This window comes from Vombatus ursinus, unplaced genomic scaffold (genome assembly GCF_900497805.2).
Source record: "Vombatus ursinus unplaced genomic scaffold, bare-nosed wombat genome assembly UNPS02010822.1, whole genome shotgun sequence".
NCBI lineage: Eukaryota > Metazoa > Chordata > Mammalia > Diprotodontia > Vombatidae > Vombatus > Vombatus ursinus.
The window spans coordinates 6,912,585-6,932,425 of NW_020950600.1; the positions used below are offsets into that span (position 1 = coordinate 6,912,585).

General features: G+C 39.2%; 1 long non-coding RNA gene across 1 annotated transcript; it reads left to right on the forward strand.

Annotated features, from left to right (window-relative positions):
- The first annotated feature begins 209 nt into the window (after positions 1-209).
- Positions 210-6,114, forward strand: LOC114038260. The gene is made up of 4 exons (XR_003568555.1): positions 210-455; positions 2,794-2,941; positions 4,478-4,522; positions 5,488-6,114. It is a non-coding gene; the product is annotated as an uncharacterized LOC114038260 (long non-coding RNA).
- Positions 6,115-19,841: the final 13,727 nt, after the last annotated feature.

The window sequence follows — 19,841 nt, forward strand, 5'->3', positions numbered from 1 at the left end:
AGGCCCCTCCGGGACTTGAGGGCATCCTAGAGTCTCTTTCCCATATCTTGAAATGCCACACAGCTTGCACCAAAAGAATTTGCTTTGCCTCCTTTATCCTGTGTTCCATATTCTGTCATCCAGCTTCCTCATCCTGTGTCATGGCAATTTTTCCTTATCTTGACAACCATTTTCCTAAAAATATACTATTATCCTACAGGCTGTATAACTTTCTGCCTATAGAAGTCTGGGTCCTTTCCTATACTGGGGCCTTTGTTTAGCTCCTTGCTAACCTCAGGCCCGTGAAGCTTTGATGAACTAAAGCTCCCAATGGCTACAGAGAAGGTCTAAGTGAATTCTTTCACACCTGAACCAGCTCTCCCAACTCTAAACCTCAACATAAAATGGTGCCGAAACCCGGGAGTCCAAATATTAATTGGACTCTGCTGATCTTCTCCTGGCCACTGGGATAACAGGTAAGCACCCTTTTCTTTGTTCTCTTCCCCAGACCTTTTCTGCTCCTACTGTCTCCCTGGCTGAGACCCCTGGAGGGCCCAGACACTGTCAGCGGTGTCTGAAGCTCCACTGACCTCTGGGTGGTCAGTCAGACTGTTGACCCTCGTATAACGGGACGCCCTTGCGCTGGATCGGTCACATTTTTTCCTCTCAAGTGTCTTGGGACACTAAGACAAGTGAGAGGCTGCTAGGAGACTGCTAGGCTGGGAAATTCAGGGAAGGAGATCTTAAAGAAAAGTGCCTAGTGTTCCATTGTAACACAACCTGACCTCAATGTAATCTAGAAAAATAATTTGTAAAGGGGATTTCTAAACAAGACAAGCTTAGTAAGAAATTTGGCCTCCAAAACTTAAAGAAACGGCGCACCTTGCTCTACCTGAGCAGACTTTTATTCCTTTGCACCCTGGTTTACCCTGTGTTGTTCCTTCTCCTCCCCCGTGGAATGTTGGGGAGGCAGGTAGGTGGGCCTTCGTGCCTGGTTTTCTTTGGGGGTCCCTGCACCTTGGTTTTGAGGTCTCATTTTCTAGTACATGCAGCTAGAAATTCCCAGGAGGATGGGAATGGAGGGATGGGAATGCTTAAGGCTTATCTGATAAGTCTCAAAGGTAAAAGAGACAAGGAACTACAGCTCTTCTCCAAGCAGAGACTGGAAGCTTTGTATATGTAAGCCTCCTCTCTCTTTCTGTCCCTTTTCTCACCCTGTAGTTTGGGTGGTTCTCCAAGCACCCAGGAAGGCCTGACCTCTCAGGTCCGACCAAATGGGTCACACAGCCACAAGGCTGTCTCACACTCAGCCTGACCTCTCAGGCTCTGGGTCCGGCGGTTCAAGGCCACGGACCTGGACACACCTTCTGCAGCATAGAGGACAGACTATCCAGAAGCATATGTCTAATTCTGTCAATTCCTTCAAATCTCTGGGCACTAGGGAACTGGAAAAATGGCAATTGCTCCCTTCCCTCTGCACCCGAGACTCTTGGGAACTCCAGTTCAAGGAAGTAAAAAGTTTTTTGGAGCTGGAAACTGTCACCATGTGTCTTCCAAAAAATAAGTGCATTTATGGCCAATAATCTTTTCTTTTAAAGTGCTGAGAGTATTGGGTCTTAGAAATTAAAATGTTACCATTAGTGATTATGAATCCAGATCTTGTTTGCTCATCCAATTAAATTTAAGGTCACCTGATTGGTAGTTAATTGGTTCTGTGTCAAGCTTTAAATACAAGATAATTGTTTGTGGTATGGTTCTATTTCTAAATTTTCTTGTATTGTGTAATGTGGTTAACAATTTTATCACCTATGTTGTTAGAAAAGCAATTTCTCTTATAATCTAGATGTTGTTAGATCAAGAATTGTACTGTCAGATTATGAGATTGTTAACTAAGACAAGGGTTTTTGGAACTATCTAGTCATAATTTCTTATCAACCCTGTGCAAGTCTTCTATAGGGGATTTCCTATTGAGTAAGTTTTTAAAGGCCTGGTAAACTTTGTTAGTGTGATAAGGCCAACTTCATTGAGTATGTTCTTGCTTTAGGGAAAAAAAAAACCTGAAATTTCCCAAGGTAAACACTTTTTGGTACTTAGGAATTTATGATTATTGAGAATTTTGATTTTATGGCACTTTGGGGATTTGTGATACTTAAAAGACATTTTGCACCAACTTGGTTTTGATAAATTCCAATCTTTAAGGTTTCTAGCTAATTTACTTCATGAAAGTTTAGTGATTACTCCTTTTAAGGAATCAGGATTAACCTTTTTTTAAGAAAGGGAAATACTTTTTACAAAATAATGTTTTGCAAAATCTTTTTATGTGATTTTTAGAAGGCCTACTAGATTTCCTTTTGCAAGCTAATTTGTTGCAGTACTTTGATACTGATAATAATTATGTCCAAATCTACCATGAATTTTCTAAGTTTCATTCCTAGGTTTGTTGTGTCCTTGGATCGGTTGCTTTCAGAGAAACAGAGTCAATGGTTCGTGCTTCCCGTACCATAAGAAAGGGCACTGGTCTCTCGAATGTAGATCTGAAAGTTCACGCCCCACTCTAAATTTTTACGGGGTGGACGGAGAAGTGAAAAAGTTAGGACAGCTAAAATATCTTAGCAGATTCTGGAAGTTTTGAGATTGATCATTAAGGAGTTTTTAAACACCTCATTACAATCTTGTCACTCCCTTCCCTACTCCCTCCCCTTGAGTCAAGAGGGTTTCTCAGTGTGGGGATTCCAAACAGCCCTGGGTTTCCCTGTTAACCCCTTTCATCCCAGATCAGATTAGGAAGAGAGTGTTTCATCCCTCTCATTCCAGCCTGCAAGTTCACCTTCCGCCACCTGGCTATAGGAAGAAGGGAGAGAGGCAGCAGCTACAGCCTGAAAGTATCTTCCAGTACACAACCGTGGGAAGAGAGTGAAAGGGGATGGGTCAAGGTAAAGAAGTCAGTCTGTGTCTGTACTTGGTAAGCCAGCCCATATCAGTAATATTTATAAGATCTGGAAACGCAATTGTTGTCATCTGAAGCTTATTGTTTTGTGTTACAGCTAAAACAATTTAGTTATCACTTATGAAAATTGTAAGATTGTTGGTTGTTTTAATGTTAAAGCCTAAAGCTGGTAATTAATTACTGTGTGTATGTGTGGAAAGGAGCAGTTCTTGGGGCTAGTGGAAAAGCACAGCCCTTAGCAGTTCTAAAGGTAGATGGGGTGGATAAGGCAGCTCCTTCTCTGGGATCCCTGTTGATCCTCCTTAATTTTGTAAACTTGCCAAAGAGCTTGTTTGGATCATGGAGTTCCTAAACAAGAAACTTGGCCTGCTGAGAATTTGCAAGTATATAGAAATGATCTCTAGTGATTGACTTTTGTACAAGGACAAGTTTAAATTTGAGAAGTGAGTCCTGGCAAATTTTTGATTAGTGAAACTTGCCATCTGAGGTAAAAGCTCATGGGACCATAACGAATTGTGTTTTGAGTTGTCTGATGGTTCACAAAAATCCATCCATAATCAATAGTCAATAATCCACCATCTGAGAGAAATGCCACAAACTACTCAGAGAGAATGTGACAGTTACAGGTGGAGGTCTGCATCTGGAAAAGCTGAGAGGACAGTCTTAGCCTCAGCCTAGGATGGGATCCTCCTGTCTCAGTTTCCCCATTATGTTCCTTTGAAAAGGAATGTTTCCCACCTGACTATCCCTGAGTCTGGCTATGAGGTGGAATTGATACTGCATGGTTGGAAAACTGTGATGTCCTTGCTTTTCCTTTTTATGGCAAATTTCTGTAATCAAATCAAACAGTAAAAGATGTGAGCACAACGCAAGTATGTAAAATCTTGCTGTTTTCAATCTGAATGTGTAGTCATCCAGTATCCCAAACAGTTGGGTAAATTAGTATTCCTGCATAGTCATGTGAAAGATTAATTCCCCGGAACAGAACATTCTTTCTGAATGATAGGGGAATAATTAGACAAAGGAAAAGTTTGTGAAATAAAGGTACAAACACAATATTGAATCATCCCACAGAATGAGGCTGGGATACAACTGAGCTACTATATCAAAGTGTGTGTTTAAGATCTAAGCTATTCAGCCTAAGATTATATTCCTTTCTATTTCTTAAGCAACTTAGGAAATGGGTATTTGGCCTAGATACCTACCTATTACTAGATATATGTCTGTATGGAATAAGGTCCTTAAATTTCAAAATGATGTAAGAATAATTGGGTATTGGTACTACTGATTGAGGGACCTAGATGTTAATTCTATTAGTTACTGAAACTAAATCAGAAACATCTTGAGTGTGGGGAAAAGAATTTCAGTGCAATTTCCTTAAAGGGAGGTAACTTATGGAATATTTTTGCATTAATGAGAAAATCAATTTCGTTTAAAGTTTACTATTATTGTGAAAATAATACCTGTTTATTCTGTATGTCCTGTGGTACAAACATGTTTTATTGTAAACAGCTTACTGATATGCATTGTTTTGGAATTAATTACTTACAGATTCTCCCAAGTCTTTAATGATAATTGGAGTAAAGTCAGCCTCTTGTAAGTAAATTCATTTGTGTAACTATTGAACTCAAGGGTAGAAAGCTTCTACCTGCAAAAGTGTTGTTACTTATACTTACATGTACAGAGTTGGATCCTCAATATCATCTGATCCTCCTAAAAGAATTGGAATCAGAGTGGAAACTTTTGAGGAGACAATGAGATCAGATAATCCTATATGTCGAAAGCAAATAATAGCATCATGGGGCCCTTGGTTTCTTTCTTTGTTTTCTTCTTTTCTGATGTCATTCTTAATGCTCCTTCTATTTGGGCCCTGCATAATGAACTTGCTTGTCAGATTTGAGTCTCCTAGACTATTGGCTGTCCACATGCAGATGGTCACGCAACAAGGATACCTGTTCCACTCTTCTCATCCCCTGGATGCTGCTTCAGCCTCATTTTACTCCCCTCCCCACCCTCACTCAGGCAGGGACAGCTCCTTTGTCCCTCTCCCAAGAGCATTTGGGTGAATGGTGAGGCAGACAGGAGTTCTTGAGGCAGATGGAGCAAGCAGCATGCGGGATGTGAGATATGGGATAAGATGCAAGGTGCGCCCAGTCAGAAAAGTGATCAAAGAAGACTATGCATTGAAGCCCCTCACTGTGGACTTATCTGTATACTTTCTAGCTATGCTTTGTTCTGGGCTCCACCTGGACTGGAATTCTAATACTTTAATTCAAATAGGGAACTCTGTGGGGCACAGCATTGTACATGATTGCTGGGTGTGTCAACTAGCTTACGCCCTATAGCTCTCCCCTATTCCCTGAAAACCCTGCATGGGATTTATCCTTTGAGCACTTGAAGTATTGTACAGGCAGTCTCTTGGATGCCAGACATTCACTCCAACCTGATATCTCCCCCTATGTCCTTCTACGGGTCATGGTTCTTTCATCATTTTACTTGCTCTTATATTTGGTCCGTGTTTGTTTCAAATCCTGGTCTGATTTGTGTCTTCTCACCTGCAGAAATTCCACTTTCAACTCTTAGGATACCAGCCTTGATGTCCCCAAGTGGTTTGCAGGTCTCCACAATGGACTCAGCTAACACTGCATCCCACATCTTCATGCTGACCTCCCCTCCTCAACCTACTCGAGGCCCTTGAAATGGACTCTTCACCCCTGTTCAGCAGGAAGCAGCTACTGAAGACAATGACCTTTGCCCCTTCCCCCCCCCCCCAAGATTTCTCCTGCCTAGTGTTTGAGTAGGGAATGAAGCAGAAGACATACAGTGCCCTAAAAGCTAAAAGCTTTTTAAAGAAACAAATTTTAATTAAGGGTTGTTTTTCCAGCACCTCGTGAGGCCCCTCCGGGACTTGAGGGCATCCTAGAGTCTCTTTCCCATATCTTGAAATGCCACACAACTTGCACCAAAAGAATTTCCTTTGCCTCCCTTATCCTGTGTTCCATATTCTGTCATCTAGCTTCCTCATCCTGTGTCATGACAATTTTTCCTTATCTTCACAGCCATTTTCCTAAAATATAGCTTTCTGTCTATGTAAGTCTGGGTCCTTTCCTATATTGGGGCCTTTGTTTAGCTCCTTGCTAACCTCAGGCCCGTGAAGCTTTGATGAAATAAAGCTTCCAATGGCTACAGAGAAAGTCTAAGTGAATTCTTTCGCACCTGAACCAGCTCTCCCAACACGAAACCTCAACAGACTGAGAGTCTGAAAGCTTCAGGCCGAGTGCAAGACAGCCTTGTAACTATCTGCCCGAAAGCACCTCCAAGCCTTGGTGCTTGGAGAGCGATCCCAACTGCAGAGCAAGAAAGGAGGGGAGGGGGAAGGCTTACATACCTTCCAGTCTTGGCTGGAGAAGAATTTGGGGTTAGGCAGTTTCTCCGTATGGCACAACACGAGGCTCCTGCCCAAAAGACTTGGACCCAAGCCTTCTTTCAGCCAAAGACAAGGTTTATTAGAACATCCATCGTATTGGGCAAAGAGTCTGAACATGGGTAAGTAGTGACTAGATTATAGGAATCTAAACCGTGGCTAGATTATAAGAATCAGAGCAGTGACTAGATTTTAGGAATCTGAGCTGTGACTAGATTATAAGAATCTAAGCATCTTAATGGAGACAAGATGGACCTTATATACAGAAAGCCTGTGGGAGGGACCTAGGATTGGCCAGTAAACTGGGGTGAACAGAAGTCCCAGGACCTGGACCTTGTGGCCAAAGGAGAATGGAGCCGAGCTAGGATTAAGGGTGGGAAATGGCCAGGGGCCATAGGGAGGTAAGACAATGGAGGCCAGATTGGTTGTAGCCACAATGAAAGGCCAGTTGATGGGATTATAGCCTCAGGAGAACACCAGAGATTTGACCATGTGTGAAAGTCCAGGGTTTTTCCTTTCTGTGGCCCAGATCCCAACCCTGTCATTAGGATGGCCTGAACTTTAACAGAGGAGAATGTGAAACTGAAAATTGATTTTAATTCTATTTTTAAGACTTAGTCAAGCTAGCATAGGTTAATATTTTCACACATCATGTGAGTATAAACTTCTTACTGGTATAACTTCACGCTCCACCTACATTCCGGAGAAACTTGCCTAAAGGTCAAGCTTTTATCTTGTAACAACCTCTACCCTTTGCTGAGGTAGCCTCAGGTCATTTGAATCTCAATTCTGTTATTTTAGTTTGTAACTCCACTCAGGAATTCAAGTTGATTCAATCAAAGCTCTTGCAGACTACCCCTACACCTGCAGACTAATCCTATCACTTTAAGATTACTCCTATCTCCCAAGGAGGAAGTAACAGGGAGAAGCTGAGGTAACTCTTAATCTACCTCCTCATTAAAATGTCTGCCAATTGGGATTGTCTGACGTTTGCCAGGTGAGCTCCAAATGTTGCACTGTCAGGCCAATCAGAAGGAAAACATGCCTGGACTTATAAGAACCTGTCTGCTCCCACTCTGGGTCTTTGGTCATTGAGAGAGACCATTAACACAACTTATTTGTTATTGCTAGCCTAATACATTGATCATGCTCAGATCCCTGACTTTGCTGAGCTGGCCAGGGACCCATTTTTTTTTTTTTCACAGCTACATGTGTCACTGTTGTGTGGTATGGGCGACCATCCTAAATAAAACCAGAGTCGAAGTCAAGAGTGCAGAAAGAGTTTTATTCTTTCCCATGAAAAAGGGCACAGCCCTCGTCATTCAAGTGACGACAGTCAGGGGAGTGCAAAGTCTGTTAATGGAGAACAAAGTTTTATAATCCTAACATAATACCCCCTCCCCATTCCTGAACCCTACTTCCCATTGGCTGGGTTTCAGGGTGCACAATCTAAACACGACTTTCTAAGACCCTTATTTGGAAATATTTGCGTAGCGACAAAGAATTAGGGGGACTTTTGATAACCATTTAGAAGTTCTGCCTAGAGACAGATAAGCAGGAAGCCTCTGGAGGTCAGGCTAGCCATCTTTCCCAATGCTTATCTTGCTAGAGGAGATGGAACATAGGTCCGCTCTTGCTTCTTTGGGAGTACAAAGGGAATTCATGAGTTTTAGTACTGAGGAAACTTCATCTCACTCACTGTTTATAAACTGTTATCATGCCCTGAAGAAAATTATTCTTCACTTTTCCTCAGTGTCATTTTACTTAACAAAGGAATTTCTGTTTAGTGAGAGTGTGGGGTGTTTGTGACCCCCAATATAATCAAATCAGAGACTTTTTCTTAAGAAAGGCAAAAAGGAGTTTTATTGCTTTCTCATGAGAAAGGACACACCCAGCATCTGCTCAAGATGGCTCCAGCCAGGGTGTGCAAGGGAGTGTAGCTCAAAGCCAGTTTATGTAGACCCTTAGGCGGAACCCCCACCTTCCCACTAGCTCCTTTTCCCATTGGCTGGGCTTCAGAGCTCACAGTCTAAGCGCAGAAACTTTTCCCCAGCAACAAGGTTTGCAAAAAGGCTTGAAACAAGGAACTGATGGTTCAGCAGGAAAGTAAGAAAAAAGGAGGGGAGAGCCGGAAAGCCTGAACAAGAAACTTTTGGGGACATTGCCTGATATACTCCCATATCTTGTTTACATTTTTGTGTAAACCAATAAACCAAGAGATCAATTAATCAATAACCTAATCTCCCCCTGTCCTGTTTTCTTATCAATTCTGTGGGAACCAAACTGTTAGCATTCCTCACAATTCCCCCATTTTTTTCTGTAATAAAGATTTGGTTCCCACACCTTCCCAATTTCCTTATCCTCTAATTTCCTTAACATGATTTCGAATTCTCCATCACTGGGGAAAGCCTCATTGGTCATCTTTATATTGCTAGAGCCTGCCCTCTCCATGGAACTATTCAACATCCTACAGCTCAGAGTTCCCTGCCAACTCCTCAGCTGAAGTGGTTAAACCGTGCAATGCCTTAGTGATGGTTCTATCTGGGGCTGTGCTACTGGGCAACATTTCATCAGGAGATTTTGGGGACTTAAAATAATATGGGAGAAAGTGAACGACGCATTGACAAATTAAAAAGGGGTCAGTCCCCTTATTAAGTACAAATACAGAGACCCAAAAGTAACGATAAATCGTCCATTTAAAGCTTCAGAAGTCTCTTCTCATACAGCTGTCTGACATTCTGGACATGATCTGGTGAAGTCCTCTGGTCCAAGTGCTGTTCAAACAGTGTCCAGCAGACTCTCCTCCTGCAGAGATCCTCCTTCTTGTGTCCTCTCTCTCCTACAAGACTGATCTTAACACAATTTTAAATTATCTTGCCAATAACCAGGGTAAATAATGAAAGTTAACTTAACTCCCATGTCTACACTATTACAAGGTCAAAATTGGAACCTTGACCAATTGTCGTATTTTAAGAAACTCAAATTAGAAAAATTAGAACCTAGCCTTACACTCTGAATTACTTCTAGTTTCATACCTTGCATTAATTCATTATTCACTCCTATTTGTATTCCCCATCAGGAGGATGAGATTCCACTAAGGAATTACTAACACATTCCAATATATAGTAGTTAATTTAAAACTATTACATATCAAATACTAAAACAGTCCCAACTTGTGGTCACGTACAAATAAATAATCGTTAATTAAAATGGATGCTTCTTTCAAGGCATTTACAAGATAAGTCACAAGCTATTTCTCTTTTAACATTAATTTGTAACAAACTGAGACAACTTCAACATTAACTAAGTATTAAGTAAGAAACATAATAATATCCTATATAATTTCACAGTCTCCTGGTCTAATTATCCCCTAATGACAGGGTATGGGTCCAAGCGAGACTCTTGCTCCTTGACCCAGAAGGAATCTGGCTTCCATCCTTCCATAGGCCCCAACTCCTAATCTTCCTTTGAAAGCCCTGACCCTGTCTTTTGATCTTATTCAGAGGCCTTTCAAACTTCTTCCTTCCAGTACCCTTCATTATCTATTCCCATTGTCTATTCAATCTCTCAGACATTCCAATCAGAATTCTCTCCTAGACCCTTTTCCCAGCTCCTCCTCTGGTCACTCAAAGTTACTTCAGTGTATGTAAGATCCACCCTGGCCCCCATTTAAATGGCGAGACTTTCTCCTGCCTGCTTGTCCTTATGGGCTTCACCTGGCCTATATGGTTTATCTCCAGCAAAAGTCCCCCCTGGCTGAAAGACGTGGGCTGACCTTCTTCAGGAGGAACACTTGTGCTATGACCCTGGAGTCCCAGAACCTCCAAACCTCCCGACCTCATCATAACCATTACGAGAAATTAAAGGATCCTGACTTATACAGGAATATACTAGTAACAGATGTCAAGACTGAATACTTAATCCTGAAATTCTAGGCCAAATAACTCAATCTTATACTTATATCTTCCGATAGCTTCAGATGTTCCCGCATCAATCGTTTAATAGATTTGATGTTTATGCTTACAAACTTATGATTGTAGGAATTTGCCATGAAAGAACATAACTAAAGTAAGGGAACAATGCTTCCCTAGAGTCATGTCAACTCCAGACAGAAGTCACATATATATGACCAACTGCATTGAGCCAGGCTTAAAGTCTGCCAGGCGTCATAGTGGGGAAATTGAGTCAGGAGAATCCTACCTCAGCCATGCAGAAAAGTTGTTCTCCCGACCTTCCCATGAGAACACCCTCTTGCAGCTCACAGGTGCAGCTCACAAACCTCTTTGCAGGTTGCTGACGTCATGGGTCAGTAGCTCAATCAGTTCCTTGTTAACCATACCTGGAGTTAGACTCAGAGTAATAGTTCATTAACAGTCCCCAAGGCCTTAGATAGCAAATTCCCCTTATTAGTGTTTCAGGTGGAAATATAGTTTAATTCAGGAACATCTCCAAAGTGAGCTCTAAGTAGTTTGCATAACTTCCTACACATGTTCTGATTCCTAATAACGTCCTGAGTAAAGCAAAGTTTCCATTAAGATCATAAGTTGCTATTCTAAATAAATTTGCCTGTCTGTTTCTCAGGCTTATTTATCCCTCTCTAACCATTCTTAACCTGGAAGAATGAGACACTTTCAGGACTTGAGTCATATACATACAAGTTCAAACAGTAATTTTAACTCTTGCTAGGCCATAGAATGAATTCAGATCATAACAGTAAGATCATTCCTATTTACAGCTTATATGCTTTAGTATTAATCACTAGCCTTAGATCTCTGATGCTGCTTCCATTGAGACTATTTCTCTAAAAGCACCCAGTTAAGTCCAGTCCAAGGTCACAACAAACCCAGGAATGAAACTCTAAGTTCATGGTAGGTTTGGACATAATTTTCTGGCAAATAGAAATTTAGTAGGCCCTCTAAAAGAATATCAAAGATTTTATAAAACTTTTTTTTTTCATGAAAGTATCTCCCTTTCTTAAAAACAGCTTACAGTTTCCTGATTACCATAAAATTCCTAGTTACCTAAATTCTCTAGTCAAAAGGTGTCTATAAGAATTATGAGATTTTACAAAATCTCTCTGTTTTTTTTTTGCATAATTACCAGGTTTCTTTTCACATGCACACACAAAATATTTTTTACCAGTGCTTGACTTAACAATAACTCCAAATATCTTAGTTAACAATTTTAAACTTCATAAGTGAAAACCAGATAATCCCAGCTAAAATTTCCCTTTAAACATAGACAAAACTTGCATGCTCTCATTTCTTAAATCACAATATTTAAAAGGAAATGTTACAAAACAGGACCATATAGAATGCCCCAACAGCCTCAATTCATTCCTTTTTCTCTTTTCTCTGAAGACACACTTAAATTTAACAACATTCTAGATTATAAAAGAAATTGCCCTTCCAGCAACATAACTAATACAATTGCTTACCAGATTACATCATATAAGAAAATTCAGAAACAAGTAAGCAGTATATTAAAAACTTCAAACAGACCCAATAAAAATCTTTCTTTCTGAACCCTTTCACCAAGTCCAACAGCCTCCAGGGGGGCCATTCCCATCCCTATAGACTTTTTTTTTGTTTTTTTTTTTTATCTATGCTAGCCCATCACTGTCTTTTTACTGGTCTGATAGCCTTGGGCCACATCCAGATTGTAATTCAAAGACATTCCCAATCAAGTTATCTGGTGGATGGGTGGGCCTAGGTTTCCCAAGTTTACCAGTCCCCAAGAGCCCAGCCCATATGGCCCACCCTCAACAAACCCAGTCTTTAGCCTAAAGAAGGCCTCGGTTAAATTATTTTTTTTTTTAATTTTCTAATTGAGGCACTGATATATAAGAGAATATTTCATTAATTCCAAATCAATACATATCAATAAGTTTTTAACAATAAAATGTTTGTACCACAGGGCATACATTATAGAATTATTTCCACAATTGCAATAAACTTTGAAACAACCAATTATCAATTTACTTGAATGCACTCCTAAATCACTTTGCACAGAGAATCATTCATCTCATCATTAATATGCTAAAACTATAACTTTAAACCACCATACATTTTTATAATAGTCAAGATTTTAAACAAAAATCTGCTATCATAGTCTTCTAACCAAATATACCTCACAAGGTATTTAACAGTTTCAAATTATCTCATCTTTATCACTAAAAGACCCATTGCAGGTCAAGAGTTACTTTAACACCATTTCTACCTCACAATGGTCCCTCAAATTTTACAATCTAAGAGTTTTAGAAATACAATACAATTTAGAAATACAGTAATAACTTAAACAATAAACTTCAGATAACATCAATTGCAATTTCCAAATTATCACATATAGAAATGATTGCTCTCATTACTTTTAACACTTTTAACTTTTAACATTAACTAATAATGCCACATCACATAACAACCATTATTATTATTTTTTATAGAACAGTAAACTTAAATCCAATCAGATCTGAATTTATAATCACTAATGATAAACATTTAAAAACATTTTTGTTTTAAATCCAATACTCTTGGCCCTTTAAAAGGAAATATTTTCCACCAATTTATATATTCCCTTAAAAAGACACATGGTGGCAATTCCTGCTCTAACTTCTCCTTTTCTTTCCTACTTCCTTAAGGGAACTAAGAAAAAGTCCCCTCTGCTTCTTAGAGGCTTATCAGATGGAGCCACCCTCCTGAAACTCTCAGGCTTCAACAATTTGAACAGGTGTAACCCTCCATCACTTTATTGCTTTTCAAATTAAGGTAAAGAAAAATTTTCATTTTTCCATCCTTCTACTTAAAACAGACCACTTCCTCATACCTTCTCAACTTACTTATTATGCTTTTCTTTCTACCCATACTTCTCTCATTCCTACATGCTTAAACTTTCTTGCCTTTCCTTCTGATGGACTTTGATTAAAGTCCCTTTAAAACTGCACATATCTTATTTCTTTCTAAGTCTGACCTGACACTTCTCTTACCCTCTTCAACTGGCTTTTTCCAATCATATAACCTAAATAACAAAGTATTTCTTTTCTCTTACTTTCTCTCATCCAATCTCTCCTCTAAGGCTGTTGTAATCAAGAAGGGAGAGAGAAGGGAGATAAAGAGAAAACAGTTTCCAAGCAATAAATCCAGCTGCAGCTCTTAGAAGCTATTCTTGCTGGCTGTATTTTTATCCTTTTATGTTTTGATAGTGCACTTAATTACTCAATCTGTTCCCTATATTTTTGGTAATTTATCCCAATCGCCAGACCTAGCCCTTAAGGGGCTATCTTCCAGAATATTTGGTAAAGGATCCTGATCTCCGCTACCCTGAGCTTTAGAATTAGTTTTCCCAATGTCTTACAGACTCAAACCACTCAGGCTGTCTGGAAAACATGGGATGCTCCTATAGGCTCAGGCTGTCTGGAAAACATGGGATGCTCCTATAGACTCGAACTGCTTAGAGCTTCCCTTTCCACTCCACCCTGTGGCTTACAGACTCTAACGGCTTAGGGGCTGAGTGAGGCTTTGCTCCCACAGAGGCCTTAATGACTCTAACTGCTTAGGCTCTGGGGAACCTGGTCACCCAGGGCTCACCAGTGTTGGCCTTGGCTACCTTAAGGACTCTAACCGCTTAGGGGCACAAAGGACTCCCGGGTCTTGCTTATCTGGGTCTGTGCGTACAGACTTACATGACTGATTCAGTTTCACTTTCTTCGTGGCTTTGATGGTTCCTCTGCGAGCGCGGCGGAGCTCCATTAATTTGTTTTTGCCTCTTGAGATCCTCTCTCTTTGGGTCCTTGCCTAATCAGAAGGGGAATCTCAGACACCCAATTCTCGGGCCACCAGAAATTCACCGGTGGGCCCCTGCCCTGGGATCTATGTGGGAGATCTCTCCTAAAAAGGGAGGATCCTGAGACAAGCCCCCATAACTGTGTGGGGTGTTTGTGACCCCCAATATAATCAAATCAGAGACTTTTTCTTAAGAAAGGCAAAAAGGAGTTTTATTGCTTTCTCATGAGAAAGGGCACACCCAGCATCTGCTCAAGATGGCTCCAGCCAGGGTGTGCAAGGGAGTGTAGCTCAAAGCCAGTTTATATAGACCCTAAGGCGGAACCCTCACCCTCCCATTAGCTCCTTTTCCCATTGACTGGGCTTCAGAGCTCATAGTCTAAGCGCAGAAACTTTTCCCCAGCAACAAGGTTTGCAAAAAGGCTTGAAACAAGGAACTGATGGTTCAGCAGGAAAGTAAGAAAAAAGGAGGGGAGAGCCGGAAAGCCTGAACAAGAAACTTTTGGGGACATCGCCTGATATACTCCCATATCTTGTTTACTATGTGTAATCAATTACCTAATCTCCCCTTGTCCTGTTTTCTTATCAATTCTGTGGGAACCAAACTGTTAGCATTCCTCACAGTGAGGATGACAGAGGGAAGGGATGAAAGTGGTGGTGAGAGGTGTGCCAGCTCCTCCGCTTGTCCCTGTGTGTGCCAGGGAATGTAATATCCTTGAGGGCAGAAGTGTTCCATTCTGCCCAGTCATAAACCTTCTAGCCCACATGTCTCCATCTTTTGCCTTGAGATTTAATAGGTCAACCAGCAAGCATTTATTAAGCACCTGTTGTATACCAAATAGCATGCTGGATGCTGGTGATAAAAAGACAAAGTTGAAATAATCCCTATTCTCAAGGAACTTACATTCAAATGAGGGAGACAACATGTATAGGAGGAACACTTTCATGTGGGGTGGTCTGATACAGACCTGCATAGTGTGTCCACCCATGTTCACTCCTAGTTGTCTTACTCACCCCAATCTGCCTTCACACTGATGGGTTTGGATTCCCAGAGAAGGTCTAACATCACATACAAGTCAAACTCAGTCTCCAAATGATGGGTGGTGGGTATAGGAATTGTCAAACCCCTATAAATTATAGAGTCTATTCTTAGAAAAAGACAAACAAATTAAACTGTATGTGTCACCATTTAATTTCTCTCAAGCTGGCTTGACATGCATTGTGTGGGAGTTCAGTCCAGAACTGGCTTGATTTGGGATTTGGGGGTACAGAGTTATATGCCCTTTGAAGAGTAGGTATTCCCAAGCGATGCCAATCACCTCTGATTATTCAAAACACTGGGAGGTGGGCTATATTAAAATGAGGGTCTTTGAGTACATGATCTAGGTCACTCAATCCTGGTCAAAGAGATGTCAATTTCCATATCACCTGTCTTGACAATAGGGAGGAATCAACATTCTCCCAGACCTGTCTTAGATTAGACCCACTTGGATTAGATCTTCATGTCCTTTTGAAGAAGGATTGAACTTTGAAAGAAAGGAGGATGGGAAAGTTTTGAGTCTCCAAGACAATGATTACTAAGAAAAATCATTTTTCACAGAATACATGTTCCCCACCCTCCACACCCACCTCACTTGACACTGTAGCTTTTGAGCCCCCACTGATGTGCTTCCCAAATACATGAAAGAAAATATTCACAATGCTGGCAGCATTAACTCTTAAGATCATTCTATTTTACTTATTTATTCATTATTTATTTATTTATTCATTTATTTATTTTGGTGAGGCAGTTGGGGTTAAGTACTTGCCCAGGGTCACACAGCTAGTAAGTGTCAAGTGTCTGCGGCTGGATTTGAACTCAGGTCCTCCTGTCTCCAGGGCCGGTGCTCTATTCACAGTGCAACCTAACTGCCCCTATTTATTCATTTTTAATATTCATTTAAAAAAATCTTGAGTTCCAAATTCTCTTTCGACTTCTACTCCTTACCCCACCTGTTGAGAAAGCATACAGTGTGATACCCATTATACATGTGAAGTCATGCAAAACATATTTCTATGTTAGACATTGCCAAAAAAAAAAAACAAGAAAAATAAAGAAAACAAAGACATAGTTCTAAATTGTTCTCCAGAGTGGTTGGACCAATCCAAAACTCCACCACCAATGCATTAATGTACCTATTTTTCTATAACCCCTCCAGCATTTTCCTTTTCCTTTTATGTCATATTAGCCAATCTAATAGGTGTGAGGTGGTACCTTAGAGATATTTTACTTTGCATTTCTCTAATCAGCAGTGATTTAGAGCATTTTTAAAAAGTTTAATAGTATTTCATTTTTTTCCTACTTATGTGTAAAGAACATTATTAGCATTAATTTTTACAAGATTTTGAGATCCAAATTTTTCTCCCTCCCTCCTTCCCCTCCCCTCTTCTGAAAATGGTAGGCACTTTGATATAGTTTATACTTGTGCTATCATGTAAAAAAAAATCCATATTAGTCACAGTTGTGAAAGAAGAAACATAAAAAAATGAGAAAGTAAAGTAAGTGAAAAAATATGTTTCGATCTGCATGCAGAGTTCATCAGTTCTTTATCTGGATATGAACAGCATTTTCCTTCAGTGAGTCCTTTGTACTTGTCTTGAATCCCTGTGTTGCTGAGAAGAGCTGAGTTATTAATAGTTGATCATCACACAATGTTGTTGATAATGTGTACAATGTTTTCCTGGTTCTGTACAGCATTTTTTTTTTAATATGACTATTGATAGCTTTGATTTCTTCTTCTGAAAACTACCTTTTCATAGTACTTGACTATTTGTCAATTGGAGAATGACTCATTTTTTTTTTATAAATTTGACTTAGTTTCTTATATGTTTGAGAAATGAGGCCTTTATCAGAGAAACTTACTATAAATTTTTTCCCCTGGTTTCCTGCTTTCCTTCTAATTTTGACTATATTGGTTTTGTTTGTGTAAAACCTTTTAAATTGCATGTAATTAAATTATTCATTTTACTTTTTGTGATCCTTTCCATTTCTTTTTTGGTCATAAACTCTTCCCTTATCTATAGCTCTTACAGGTACATTTTTCCATGTTCTCTTAATTTGCTTGTGGTATCACTATTTATGTCTAAATCATGTAGCCATTTTGAACTTTTGAAATACAGTGTGAGATGCTGGTCTATGCCTAGTTTCTGCCAAACTGCTTTCTAGTTTTCCCAGCAATTTTTGTCAAATGGTAAGTTCTTGTCCCAATGGATCTTTGCATGTATCAAACACTAGATGACTGTGGTCATTTACTACTGTGTACTGTGTACCTAATCTCTTCCACTGATCCATTGCTGTATTTGTTAGTACCAGGTTGTTTTGATGATTACCACTTTGGAATAATGTTTGAAATCTGGAACTGCTAGACCACCTTCTATCTATCACTCTTTTTTTCATTGATTCCCTTGATATTCTTGTTCTTTTCTTCCAGATGAATTTTGTGATTATTTTTTCTAGTTTATATAAAATAATTCTTTGGTAGTTTGATTGATTTGGCACTGAATAAGTAAATTAATTTATATAGAATTGTCATTTTTATTATATTAGTTTGGTCTACCCATGAACAATGAATATTTCTCCAGTTGTTTAGATCTGTCTTATTTGCATAAAAAGTGTTTTGTGATTGTGCTAATATAGTTCCTGGTTTTGTCTTGGCAGGTAGACTCCCAAGTGTTTTATACTGTCTGCGGATATTTTAAGTGGAATTTTTGACTATAAAACTATGCTGCTGGGTCTGTATTCCAAAGTGATTTAAAAAAGGGGTGTGTGTGTGTGTGTGTGTGTGTGTGTGTGTGTGTGCGCGTGTGTGTGTGTGTGAAAGTGGAGAATCCACTTGTACAAAACTATTTATAGCAGTTCTTTTTGTGGTAACCAAGAACTGGAAATTGAGGGGATGTCCATTAATTGTGGTATGACTGAACAAGTTGTGGTATATGAAAGGTGCTATAAGAAAGGACAAGCAGGATGATTTCAGAAAAAACCTGGAAAGACTTACATGAACTGATACAAAGTGAAGTGACAGAACCAGGCAAACATTGTTCACAGTAACAGCAATATTGTATGATGAAGAACTGTGAATGACTTAGCTATTCTTACCAATACAATGATCCAAGACAATCCCAAAGGACTCATGATGAAAAATGCTATCCACCTCCAGAGAAAGAATTGATGTTGTCTGAATACAGACTGAAGCATACTATTTTTCACTTTCTTTCTTTTTTTTTCTTTTGTTTGAGTCTTCTTGCACAAAATGACTAATGTGGAAATGTTTTACATGATTGCGCATGTATAACCTATACCAGATTACTTACTGTCTCAGTGAGGAGGGAATGTAGGGAGGGAAGGATAGAATTTGGAATTCAAAACTTAAAAACCAACAAATGTTAAAAATAGTTTTTATGTGTAATTGGGGGAAATAAAATGTTATTAAAAATGGAATTTATTTATCTCTTCCTGATGGATTTTATTGGTAATATGTAGAAATGCTAATAATTGATATGGCTTTATTTTATACCCTGAAACTTTGGTAATGTTGTTAATTATTTCAAATCGTTTTTTAGTTGATCCTCTAGATTTCTCTAAGTATACCATCATATCATCTGCATAGAGTGATAGTTTTGTTTCCTCATTTTCTATTCGTTTTCCTTCAATTTCATTTCCTTATCTTATTAGTGGAGCCAGCATTTCTTGTACAATATTGAATCATAATGGTGATAATGGATACTCTTGCTTCCCCCCAAACATATTGAGAAGGCTTCTAGTCTATTCTCATTACAGATAATGCATGCTCTTGGTTTTAAATAGATAGCACTTATCATTTTAAAAAAAGCTTCTTTTTTTGCTATGCTTTCTAATGTTTCTAATAGGAATGGGTGCTGAATTTTGTCAAAAGCTTTTTCTGTGTCTTGATGGAGTCATGTGATTTTTGTTGTTTCTGTTATTAATATGGTCGATTCTGTTTATGGTTTTCATAATACTGAATCAGCAGAGAAAAGCAAATTAATTCTGATTCTTTTTTGTAATTGATTCTATTCTGTATCACCCCCAACATGTTTGTCATGTTTCTTTTTCATTAAGTTCAGAAGTTTAACTTTCCTCTCTGATCTAAGTTGTCCCATAAATCACCTCAATTCAAATAAACATATTGTATTTGCACATCTTACTGCCTACATACAATTAAAGGAGATCTATTATGTTACCAATAAGCTTTGCAAGATGTAGGTGGTCACCAGAAGGTCTATTACCTCTGCAACACTAGTTGCTCTTCAAGAAAATCTGGACAGTTATCACTAACTATGCAAGTGGTCACCACCAATGAGATTTCCATAGCAACAAGATGGAAGGAGAGGTTGTTGCTAGTCCTACATTCCTGACTTCCATCTAATCACGTTGTTTTCCATCATCTGTGATAATTTAGACTTTGTAATCAATCATACTGTTTCGTGCTTCCTGTTTTATTCTCTTGTATTTTCCAAAACTATATCAACACTAGTAAGCCCTACTTCTTGGTCCTTTGATTGACTGGAGTCAAAAGACCCCTTTTACTGCTAATTGCTAGCCTCAAAAACAACAAAAAATTGAATGTGCTCAAAACTTTGTGCCTCAGTTGACTTTAATTCCAATTGCAACACAGCCCACCTGAGTGTGTACATATAGTTTTCCCTCTTTGAAGTA